Source organism: Cnephaeus nilssonii, assembly GCF_951640355.1.
Source record: "Cnephaeus nilssonii genome assembly, chromosome: 7".
NCBI lineage: Eukaryota > Metazoa > Chordata > Mammalia > Chiroptera > Vespertilionidae > Cnephaeus > Cnephaeus nilssonii.
In genome coordinates, this window is record NC_137078.1 from 69,837,622 (window position 1) to 69,850,762 (window position 13,141).

The 13,141-nt window shown below is 39.0% G+C and overlaps 1 protein-coding gene across 2 annotated transcripts in view; it reads left to right on the forward strand.

The window, feature by feature from the left end:
• Positions 1-13,141, forward strand: part of OSBPL9 (oxysterol binding protein like 9) — a 132,919-nt gene that overhangs the window by 37,848 nt on the left and 81,930 nt on the right. The gene's annotated exons all lie outside the window — the stretch shown is intronic.

Genomic DNA, 13,141 nt, shown 5'->3' on the forward strand with positions numbered 1-13,141 from the left:
ACGACTGGATCTGGCTGCAATTGGAGATTAAAATTTTAAAGGATAAAAATCAGTGAAAGGAGAGAGTAATGGGCTGCTGCTGCTGCTGCTGGCTTGTGTTTACACAAGGTTGCTGATTTTCTTTATCGAGGAGTATGGTTCTGCTTCTGCATGAAGAATCTAAAGACTGGTTGTGAAGGTTGCAGTGTTTGTCCGTGTAAAACTCAAAATGTAGATTAAGTTGAAGCTCCTAGCAACCTTTGGTTTAAAGGTTTTGCTTTGCTTCAAGAACTACAAGTTTGCGTTCATTTCACCTGCATTTCTGTGTCTTGTCTGCCAGCCGTCATTTCTCTGCTATTATCCTTTTTTATAGTTAATAACACCAATGCCATCTGCCACTGCTATGTTTCGGCATTGCATGCTATGGCTCACCGGTAGAAAGGGTAAGGTATGATCATTCTCATTTCATCTTGCTTTGAAAACTCTAGACCAGCAAATAAAAATAGATTGTAATGATCCTGACCTAATATATCTCTCATATAGTAAGAGTGTCTATTAGCTTCATTACTAATGTTTTTATTATTCAATCCAGAATAACCTCTATTTTACGTTTAAAGCAGTCCAAGAAACTTAGAAATGAGAAGATGTGGAGATGTTTAGCACTTTCTTTGAACTGCAAGTGACAATGCACTGTAATAGATGATATATCAAGATAAATAAATATTAAATTTATAGCTTAAAATGTTTTGGTTATGAAGGTTCACAGTAATCAGATGCTATCTAATGTTCAGACAGCTTTTGTCCTTCTATGCTAGGGTATTAAACTGCAGTTATTTTTCTTCATTGTCTTGTTTAAGAAATTAACACCTAGAAATGAAAGATGCAACTTATATACAGTAAAGACAAACCAGTGTATTCAAAAGTGATATCTCTAATGCTTTTAAGAAAAGCACCCTTAAAAATATTTACTGTTTGGTCATATTCTTTATTCAGAGCTGCTTACCTAATGATGCTCTCCTGAAATTTTCATAAAATTTTTAACACATTTAAAATCTTATTATAAAAGCCCAATGCCTTTATTTTTAGGTTAAATATCTAACGCTGCTTACAAACTAAAGCAGATAATGCCCACACACTGGAACTCTTTTTTTGAATGAAGTTGAATACTTGAATGCGATTCCAGTCATAGCTGCTGATGCAGGTGAAGGCTGCAGTATGGAATTCTCTCTCTGCAGTTGCTAAGGAGACGCCTTCTCTGGACATCCAGAAACTGTATTGTTTGCCTGTTAATGGAGAGGAGACTCAGACCTCTAGAGCAAAGGAACCTCTACCTTCTGATTTACTTTTAAATTATTTATGTTAAACTTATCTCCCCTATAACACTCCCAGATTTATGTGGCCTGCTTGTAAGACAAGCAATTCTTATAATGCATTATTTAAATGACAAGGATAAATAAGAGTTATGTGTATTTTTTATATGGATTCTTATTTCTGAGACCATCAGACTTATTTGTTTCTTTTCTAGTGAAATAGTAATGGAAGTCTCAGGCAACATGAGATTATCTAGCTTTTTAAAGAACTCAATAGGACTATATATCCTTGGTAAAAATGAGTTATTTCACATTCATAAGTTCTTGCTCATAAGAAATTCTTTGAAAATTTGATAAAAAGTTCTTATTGTTTGATAAATCTTATATTCTTGATGAGAATTGAAAGCAAGTTTGACTTTAGCATATGTTTAAATGTGTTGAATTTTTATTTAATACACTAGAATTTTTATAAGCAAATGAAATATCAGTTGATGCATCCATAAAACAAACTCTGTTTTCATCAACTATTAAAGCGAAAGCTAGAATTTGTTTAGATATATTCATTTATTCAACATCTATTTTAGACGTTCTAAGTTCTGGGGATACTGTAATGAACAAAACAGTTGCCCACTGGAGTCATCCATTCTGGTAGAGGAGAAAGCCAATAAACAAGATAAATTAGTAAAGTATAAGTAAATAAGAGAATGCTGAGTCCCGGGGAGAAAAAAATAAAGCAGAAAGGGAGAACATGAAATATAAGTGTGTGTATGTGTTGTGGGGGGTAGTGTTGGAATTTTAGAGTGGCTAGGAAGTGACTCATTGGGGTGGTGCCTTTCAGTGAAAGAGCTGAAGGAAGTGAGGGAGCAAGCTATAAGGCTTTGCTGGGGGTGGGGATGGGAAATACATCATTCCAGGCAGAGGGAACAGTAAGTGCCAAAGTTTGTGCCTGCCATATTTGAAGAACTGCAAGGAAGCCAGCTCTGGTTGAAGTGTAAATAACCATGGGGGAGGGTAGTGGGAGGTGAGATTTGAGACTATAGGGAGCCTGGTCATGTGAGGCCTCTACTACGCCACTGAAAGGACATTGAATTTTGTTGAGATGAGATACCATTAGAGGGTTTTGATCAGAGGAGTGACATGATGTGATTTTTTTTTTAACAGGATCACTCTGGCCACTGTGTTGAGAATAAAATGCAGGAGGCAGGGACAAAAGCAGAGAAGCTAATTAGGAGGCTTTGTAATCCACAAGAGAGATGATGATGGCTTCCATGGTAGCCTTGGGAAGGGGAGGAAGTGAGAAGATGTCAAATTGTATATGTATGTTTAATCAACGGTATTGAGGTATTAACATACAATCTATAATAATAAAAGCGTAATATGCTAATTAGACTGGACAGCTGAACGACCTTCCGGACATCCTTCCAGACGACCTTCTGGATGAAGCCGGGGCTGTGAGGGCCAAGGCAGCCACCACGGCTGCGAGGGCCGAGCCCCTTGCACGAATTTTGTGCATCAGGCCTCTAGTAAAATATAAACATTATACAGTTCAATGAATATTGACAAATTTATTTACTCATGTAACTGCTAGCACAATCAAGATACAGAACATTTCTGTCATCCACAAGATTCCTTTATTCTTTGAGTCAGTCACCACTGCCAGCCCCTGGTCCAAGTCAACCACCGATCTACTTTAAATAGAGATTAGATTTTTCTTTTGGAGAGTTTCATACAAATGGAATCACACTATATACTCTCTTTGGTCAGGCTTTATTTTAGCTCAGTGTAATGCTTTTAAGATTCATCCATGTTGTGTGTATTGGTAGTTTGTTCCTTTTATATTGCTAAGTAATAGTTGCATGTTATATTAATTTTGAAGGTTGAACTGTATATAGCATGTGAGAGAAAGATAGGAGTCTAGGTTGACACCAAAATTTTGACTTGAGCAACAACAATGGAGTTGTCATTAATGGAAGTGGTGAAGATTGCAAGAGGAACTAGTTCGGGGGGCAGGGGTTAGAGTTGGCAGGGGATGTGGGTATCAAGATCTTAGCCTTGTACGTGCTTAAAATCAAGTTTTCAATGCCTATCAAACTTCCAGATGGAGATGTTTACAGTTGAGGTGCTGAGTTCAGGGGAAAAGTTCACACTGGAGAAATAAATTTGCAAGTCTTTGGTATATAGATGGTATTTAAAGTCATGAGAATTTGAGAGTAAAGGTAGAGAGAAAAGAGAAAAGGTCCAAGTAATGAGCACTGGAGCACTCCAATATTTGTTTAGAGGGCACAGAGATGAGGCAGAACAGCCAAAGAGGTTGAAAAGAAGCAACCAAATGGAGGAGGAAAACCAGGTGAATGTGGCATCCTAGAAGCCAAGAGAAAGTGTTTCTAGGAGGAAAGAGGCACCAACAACTGTGTCAGATGCTCCTGATAGATCAAGTAAATTGAGGGCTGAAAAATTATTACAGGATTTAACAATTAACAGTCCATTGGTGACCTTGAGAAGAACAGTTTGAAGGTAGGAATATAGACAGTGTTTTCAAGTTCTTCTGTAAAGGGAAAGTGGTAAATACAGCAGCAGCTGGAGCGGGGATGAGAACAAGCAAGTTTTTTGTTTTTTAAGGTAAGAGGAATAATAGTATCTTTTTATGGTACTGACAGTGATTCAGTAAAGAGAAAAAATTGATGTAAGAGAGGGGTGAATTGTTGGATCAGTGTCCTTGAGAAGGCAGGAGAGGAGGTGGGGCATTGCTTTTGACTAGGAGCATGGACAGTATGGAAATGTATGTAGGTAGGGTGTTACCCATCCCCTTCATATCCATTTTGGTTTAAATCTCTAACTGCCCTACATAGCCTGTATCCTGAAACATCATTTATTTATAATAAAGAGGATTGGTGCCAGGAAGAAAACAAACTTTCTTGAAATAATGAATAATTTGTCATTACAGTGATTCCCAGTTCTGGTAACTTGATATTACAGAATATCTCCAATTATAAAGAGATGCCTTAAAATTCTCAAAGTCAATTTAAGTTAACTTCAGTTTTGAATAGGCAATAATTGAATTTGCAGTTCTAGCATGTTAGAGGTTTTAAAAAGTTTGAAAACTACAACTTTATTCTATCCTTTTTAAAGAAATATTAAAAAGAAAGTACTTGCCAAATTATCATTATGAACTGGCTTTGTTTTTTGAGCAAGGGCAAAAATGATCCCTTTTCCTATCAGTCAGCCAAAGTTGTTTGCATATATAGATTCATTAGAGTAGACATTGGGTGGAAAGCAGCTTTGGTATTGTCTGGCTGTTGAATTCAAACATTTATTGTATGTGTAGTATGTGTTCAGAACCTAGGGTATACAGGTAAATAAGACATAGACCATGGTGTCAAAGAGCATGTAAGAAAATTATTGTAATGTGAAATTGCTGTAGCAGTAGAAATATGTATAGGGCACTAAATACAATGGACAGTCAGTCACTCAGCACTTCACAAAAGAATAGAGTTTTTCTTGTTTCCAAGTAATTTTTTAAAATAATCAAAATTAAAAATCATACTAGTGCTTAAAATTTCAAGTTGTTCAGAAGTATAGAATGTAAAAATTAAAAGTTTCCTGTCACGAGGTTCTGTCTCCTCTCTCTCCCTCATTACCTCTTCTATCTAATAGAGTTCTGAAGATTGAACAGAAGTTTGTCAGGTGGAGGGGTGTTGTAGCATGTGCAGAGTTATGGAAATATGACCCTGCCAGTGTGTTCACAAACTATGAATGTTTGGTACTATTAGAACAATGGAGGGAAAATGAGGCTGTAAAGATATGCAGAGGCATCAGATGTAACTGATATAAAAAGGTTATATTTTTATCCTGAGGTCAGTGAGAAGCCAATAAAGCAGGATTTTAAGCAGAAAAGAGACAGAATAAGAAAAGGGTTTTAGATAATAAATAGCTGTAATTGTTAATAAGGCCCTGAATGGATGAAAGCAGTGGTAATGGAACAGGAGAAGAGGAAATAGACTTGAGAGTTTTAGGAGGTAAATCTATAGGAACTAGTGATTGCTTGGAAATTGGAGGTGAGAGAATGAGAGTAGTAAAGATGATCATTTTATGTTGGCTTACTATTTGGATGTTGTCAACAGCTGAAATAGAAAATCCAGGGGGAACAGAGATGGTGAGGGACCTCTTATGTTTGAGGTGTCTGTGGGACACACAAATGTACAGTAGATGGTGATGGCAATTGGATCTGAATCTGGGCTGGAGAAGATTTGTGGTTGTCAGGATATTGCTGATAGGGGAACCAGAAGTTGAACATTTGAATGCCTAAGGACTAGTAAATGAGTGAAGATTAAAGCTGAATGAAGACTCTAGCAATTTGGAGAGTCCATGCCCTGTTTGAAAAGGCAGCTGCTACTTAGTTCTAGACTGTTTAGGTTTTCGGTAATGCTTGTCCAATGTTGCCAGATTGTCAAGTTTTTCAAGTGAAGCCAGAAACCCAGATTTTTGGTGTGTGAGTGGGAGTTTGAGTATGTATGTGTTAAATCTCCAGATTAAACTCCACAACAATGAAGTGGTTTTATTTCTAGTTTTAGAATAGAGAAACTGAGGTTCAGAGAAGCAAAGCACCTAGGATTAGTGGATTATTGCCCAGATCTATCTAGATCCATAGTCTTTGAAGTGTGGTCCCAACCCAGTAGGATCAGGATCACGTGGGAACTTGTTAGAAAGAATCTCTAACCCAGACTTGCTGACTCAGAAACTTTGGGAATGGGCCCTCTTTAGTATTTCTGATGCACTCTAAAGTTTGAAAACCATTGGTCTACTACATCCAGTGATCTCACACAGATATTATTCCGCTTTACTCTCATAACAACTTATATATTAGATGGAATTACTCCCAATTTATATATGACAGAAGTGAGACACAGAGAGTCAAGTGACCTGGCCTTGATCTGAGATTGTCTCTTACTATATCCTAACCTGTCTAGAAAGGGTGTCTTGCCCTTAAGCAAACCTGTTGTGTGAAAAATCTAAATTTTTTAAAGATGAAAATTAAGGATAAGTATGTGATTAGTTCTTCATAAAATAAACCTTCCCTTTCAAAGGACTTGACTGAAGACATCATTTAAGCAGTGTGTTCTCCAAAATGATTTCAAGTATGAAATTTGTTTGCAAATTTATTTGATATACTTTTAAATCAATACAAGTTGCATAAAACAAAATACAACATTTTAAGCATTAAAAAATGTTTAAATGAAAAGAATCTCCAGGAACTGTAGAAGTCTTAGTGGAAGGCATCTCGGGTTGGTCTGATAGCTGACCTTTTCAACTCAGTCCATTAGAGCTTGCTCATTTATTAAAATGTAGAATTACTACAAATCAGCCTGGTGGTGAAGGGAAGTATTTAATTCAGAAAGGTTATATTGATCAAGTATATTAGGGCAGCATTGCCCTACTGCATTAACATGAATCAACTCAGCATGGCACATCTGCATCATTAATCATTTAGAAGAATAGGCAGTACGTCATTAGACTAACCCGTAGTTGCCTGCTTGTGTCTTTTGCTTTAAAAACAACCATTTCAGCATTATCATTAGTAAAAAAGATTCCATTATCTTACGTTGGTTATTGACTTAAAAAATTTCCCTCTGCAGTTTTATATTTTTGATTTTTATGTGATAACTTCTCAAATAAAAACAAAATCAATAACCATTTAGACTTCATGTAAGGGAAGTATAATTAGCTATAACTAATTCTCTAAATATCTGTTATAATTTCAGTAGGTATTAAGTGGGGAAATGCCACTGAATTCATATATTGGGGTCTGTTGTATTGTAGGAGTATTGGTTATCACTAGTATGTTTTTCTTCTTCCTAACTTGCTCCCTGAACATTTGAAATGATAATTTTCCCAAGTTTAACCAAGTGTGGACTTTTTGGCTTAGTGAGTAGCTAGGATTAGAGTGTACTTTTAGTTTTATGTTTTTTGTTAGTAATTTATGTTTTTATCCTACCATTCCCTTCTCTATAATTTCTAAGTAGTAAAATTAGTACTTGCTTAGTAGAATTTGGGAAAATATAGAGTATTATAAAGATAATACCAATAATCACTCATAATCCTGTCACATAAAGATAATTATTTGTAACATGTTTGTGGATTTCTTTCTGATCCTTCAGTTGTGTGTGTGTGCACGTGTGTATTTTTAATAATTGAGCCATTTTGTTTAAATAAAGTTTTCAGATTTTCAATTTAAAATATTGTTATGAACATTTACCCTTAACACTAAATGTGCTACAATTTTTTTAATTTAATAAATCTTTATTGTTCAGATTATTACAATTGTTTCTCCTTTTTCCCCCCATAGGTCCCCTCCACCTGGTTCTCACCCCACTCTCTGCCCTTACCTCCCCCCCCCCACTGTCCTCATCCATAGGTGTATGATTTTTGTCTAGTCTCTTCCCGCACCCCCCACACCCCTTCCCCCCTGAGAATTATCAGTCCACTCCCTTTCTATGCCCCTGATTCTATTATATTCACCAGTTTATTCTGTTCTTCAGATTTTTAATTCACTTGATTTTTAGATTCACTTGTTGATAGACATGTATTTGTTGTTCCTAATTTTATCTTTACTTTTTTCTTCTTCCTCTTCTTAAAGAATACCTTTCAGCATTTCATATACTACTGGTTTGGCGGTGATGAACTCCTTTAGCTTTTTCTTATCTGTGAAGCTCTTTATCTGACCTTCAATTCTGAATGATAGCTTTGCTGCGTAATCATGGTTGTAGGTTCTTGCTATTCATCACTTTGAATATTTCTTGCCACTCCCATCTGGCCTGCATAGTTTCTGTTGAGAAATCCGCTGACAGTCGTATGGGTGCTCCCTTGTAGGTAATTAACTGTTTTTCTCTTGCTGCTTTTAATATTCTCTCTTTGTATTTTGCTCTTGGCATTTTAATTATGATGTGTCTTGGTGTGGTCCTCTTTGGATTCCTTTTGTTTGGGGTTCTGTGTGCTTCCTGGACTTGTAAGTCTATTTCTTTCACCAGGTGGGGGAATTTTTCTGTCATTATTTCTTCAAATAGGTTTTCAGTATCTTGCTCTCTCTCTTCTTCTGGCACCCCCATAATTCTGATTTTGGTACGCTTGAAGTTGTCCCAGAGGCTCCTTACACTATCTTCATATTTTTGGATTCTTTTTTCTTTTTGCTTTTCTGGTTGGGTGTTTTTTGCTTCTTTGTATTTCAGATCTTTGACTTGATTCTTGAGTTCCTCTAGTCTGTTGTTGGGTCTCTGTATAATATTTTTTATTTCAGTCAGTGTATGTTTAATTTCTAGTTGGTCCTTTTTCATATCCTCGCAGGTCTCATTAAATTTATCATCCTTTTCTAGGAAATTCTTGAAAAACCTTATAACCATGGTTTTGAACTCTATATCCAGTTGTTTGTTTTCCTCCATTTCTTTCATTTGTGATCTGTTTCCTTGTCTCATTTTCGCTGCTTCCCTGAGTTAGTAGGGTGGCTTTGTGTGCTAGGTGTCCTATATGGTCCAATGGGTCAGCCTCCCAGTTACCTGAGGTGGACACTCTAGGTGCACCCCTTTGTGGACTGTGTGTACAGCCTTGTTGTAGTTAAGTCTTGATTGTTGTTGGTGTCACTGGGATGCATTGAACTCCAGGCCAATTAGCTGTGAGGACCCGCTGTGTCTATAATGGAAGAATTGCTGTGCTAGAGACACGCTTATGGGGCAGGACTTGTTTCAGTGGGGCTTTGGTGCTCACTGAGTCTGCCTCTTGAATGTGTCCCTTATGAGAGTAGTTGAAATCTGGTGTCGTCTCACACAGACCACTAGATACACTAGCTTCTGGATCTCCAATGGGGTGCAGGTCAGCTACTGTCTGAGGCCACCCAGTAGGATCTACAGCAAGAACTAGTTTTCTCCTCTTTGCTTGGGGTTTGGAGCTTTTGGAGCTGTCTGACTGGAGCTGCAGTTAGTTTGGTTAAGCTGCGATAGGGCAGGCCATTTATATGCAAAAGCCTCTTCCCAGAGCTTGGGTATGTTTTTAGATTGTGTGGGGCGGAGTCTCAGGGCGTCACTAGGCTAGGGTGTGGCAAACAGGAATGGCTGCCAGTCAGCCTTCTCTGCGTTTCCGCGTTTCCAAGTCCCCGCATCCCGCGCTCCAGCGCAGTAAACAATGATTGCTGGGCGCACCTCTGCAAGAAAGTCACCTTCACTTTCCTACCCGAGGGCCGAAAGTCCAGTCTCTCCCCGTAGGAGTTTGGGTCCCCTGCGTCTCCCCAGAAACTGGATTTCAGAGTAATCGGGAGCTTGTCTCCTTTCGGGTTGGAAAAAAGCAGCATATCCAATCACCCGCCACCAGCCGCATTTGCGCGCCTCCATACCTCAGCTTTTCAGCGCTTGTGCACATCTCAATGCTCTTTTCTCTTTCCTTCTAGTTGTAGAACTTCCACTCAGCCAGCTCCCGTGGTTCTGGGTGATAGACGTTTTGTCTTTTAGTTGTAGTTTTGAAATTGTTGTGCGAGGCAGCAGTTTAGGTGTTTACCTACGTGGCCATCTTGGTTTCTTCTCCTCCTCCATTTCTTTCATTTGTGATCTGTTTCTTTGTCTCTGCATTTTGGCTGCTTCCCTGAGTTGATAGAGTGGCTTTGTGTGCTAGGTGTCCTATAGGGCCCAGTGGCTGAGCCTCTCCAGTTACCTGAGGTGGACACTCTTGGTGCACCCCTTTGTGGGCTGTGTGCACAGTCTTGTTGTAGTTAAGCCTTGATTGTTGTTGGTATCACTGGGAGGAATTGGCCTCCAGGCCAATTGGCTGTGAGGATAAGTTGTGTCTACGCTGGGAGAACTTCTGTGCTGGAGATACCCTTATGGGAGAAGAATTGCAAAAGCCTCTGTGCTCAGCTTGAATGGGGCAGAGTCTCAGGGCGGAGCAGACAGCATTGGTTTCCCATCAGCCCTGCCCTAATAGGCCCCTGTGTCTCAGTGTCCCGTGGTAATCGCTGCAAGTACCTCTGAGAGAAAGCCACCCTCGAGTTCTGCCTGCTGCCGGACAGTCCAGTTTCTCCCTGAATGAGTCTGGGTCCCCAGAGTCTCGCCCGGAACTGGAGTTCAGTGCAGTCAGGAGCTTTTGTCTCCCTCCCGCTTGAGAAAGCCAACCGTGTCCTCAGTTGCTTGCCCTCTCTGCGCGTACGCGCCTCGGTTCCTCTGCCTTCCACAGTTCCTCTGAGTCTCAGTGTGCTTTTCTCTTTCCTGACAGTCCAGTTTCATCCCGTATGAGTCTGAGTCCCCATAGTCTCGCCCAGAACTGGAGTTCAGAGCAGTTGGGAGCTTTTGTCTCCCTCCCGCTTGAGAAAGCCAGCCGCGCACTCAGTTGCCAGTCCTCTCTGCGCACGCATTTCAGTACCTCTGCCTCCTGCAGCTCCTCTGAGTCTCAGTGTGCTTTTCTCTTTCCTTCTAGTTGTAGAATTTCCACTCAGCCAGCCTTCCTGTGGTTCTGGATGATGTTCGTTTTGTCTTTTAGTTGTAGTTTTGAAATTGTTGTACGAGGCAGCAGTTTAGGTGTTTACCTATGCCGCCATCTTGGTTTCCAGAGTTCTTTTTTTTTAAAATGAATTTTACAGAGAGAGAGAGAAACACCGATTGGTGGCCTCCCGTATGTTCCTCGACTGGGGATCAAACTCACAATCTGGGTATGTGCCCTAACCCAGAATCAAACAGGCAACCTTTTGTTTTATAGGAGACATTCCAACCAACTGAGCTACCCAGCCAAGGCTGCAGAGTTCTTTTAATATGTCAGCTGAGAAAGCATACCTAAGTTGTCAAAGAAAACAAACCAACATATCTTCTCAATTTTATTCCTCCATTGCAAAGGAAGTCCTGCTACCTAAGAAGCCTAATTGTGGAGCAGGGGGTCACCAGTAAAATGAGAATGGCAATACTGACCTCTACAATTGTTGTAAGATTACACAGATTGCATATAAATACTTAACATGATGCCTGGCAAATAGCAGGGATCAAAAAATAATAACTGCCCTGGCTGGTTAGAGCATCAGCATGCAGACCAAATGGTCTGGATTTAATTCCTGGTCAAGGGCATGTACCTCCTTTGCAGGTTCCAGGGGCATGTGCAGGAGGCAGCCAATTGATTCTCTCTCTGTCTGTCTCTCTGTCTGTCTCTCTGTCTCTGTCTCTTCTCTCTCTCTCTCTCTCTCTCTCTCTCTCTCTCTCTCTCTCTCTCTTCCTCTCTTCTATCCCCCCATTCTCCCTTCCTTTCCCACTCTCTGGAAATCATTGGAAAAAATATCCTCAGGTGAGGATTAAAAACAAAAAAACAGAATAATGACTGACTTTTACTTGCACAAGGTATACTCTGATTTTTTAATGGAAATAATAGGAGTATAGAAAATGACTATTTGAAGTGAACTTTTGAGCCATCTTGCAGAACTTTTGAATGTGAACAAATTAAGTCCTTTCCTTTTAGGAATCTACACTTTTAAGTAATGAGATAAATCAAGGTCGTGCTATAAGTGTAATGTATAGTTGAGTGTTAGTAATATGGACAGGTTAGTTCATGGTGGACAGTGGGAAGCAAATCTGAGTTGCAGGCAATCTGGAAAGAGATGCCATTTTTTAGCTTTATTATAGACACTAGAACTAAACTAACAATGTTCTAATATTTTTAGCATGATTTTCATTAAGATTTGTTTTTATTTTTTAATTTTTTATTTTTAATAAATCTTTATTCAGATTATTACAATTGTTCCTCTTTTTCCCCCCCATAGCTCCCCTTCACCTGATTCCCACCCACCCTCTGCCCTTATCCATAGGTGTACGATTTTTGTCCAGTCTCTTCCTGCACCCCCCACACCCCTTTCCCCCCGAGAATTGTCATTCCACTCCCTTTCTATGCCCCTGATTCTATTATATTCACCAGTTTATTCTGTTCTTCAGATTTTTAATTCACTTGATTTTTAGATTCACTTGTTGATAGATATGTATTTGTTGTTCATAATTTTTATCTTTACCTTTTTCTTCTTCTTCCTCTTCTTAAAGAATACCTTTCAGCATTTCATATACTACTGGTTTGGTAGTGATGAACTCCTTTAGCTTTTTCTTATTTGTGAAGCTCTTTATCTGACCTTCAATTCTGAATGATAGCTTTGCTGGGTAAAGTAATCTTGGTTGTAGATTCTTGTTGTTCATCACTCTGAATATTTCTTGCCACTCATTAAGAATTTTTTAATAAGAATTTTTTAATGTTATTTACATTTTGTACTTAGGGAATTGGTTTAAGCATAGTGCTTTGGTATAAATTATTACAAATATGAGTCCTAAATTGTAGGGAGGGCTGAATCAATGACATTTTACTTGATCTAGGCTGTTTTACAAGATAGAGTTAAAGCTTGTGGAATATACTGAGGTTATGTCTGAGTTTTTATACTGCAGTCTTGATCTGGAAATATATGCTTTCCTAAAGAAAGGTAAAAATACTATATTAAGCCGAGGCCGGTTTGGCTCAGTGGATAGAGCGTCGGTCTGCGGACTGGAAGGTCCCAGGTTCGATTCTGGTCAAGGGCATGTACATTGGTTGCGGGCACATCCCCCGGTGGGGGGTGTGCAGGAGGCAGCTGGTCGATGTCTCTCTCTCATCGATGTTTCTAGCTCTCTATCCCTCTCCCTTCCTCTCTGTGAAAAATCAATAAAATATATATTTTTAAAAAAATACTATATTAAGGGCTTACAGCTAAATGTAGAGAAAGAAGCAAGGAGTTAATGCTCTCTCTCTACCCTGAGCAGAATTCCTTAGAGAGCTACTGAGGGCAAAGAGAGACCTTCAGAAAGGTTGTTTACTATGAATAT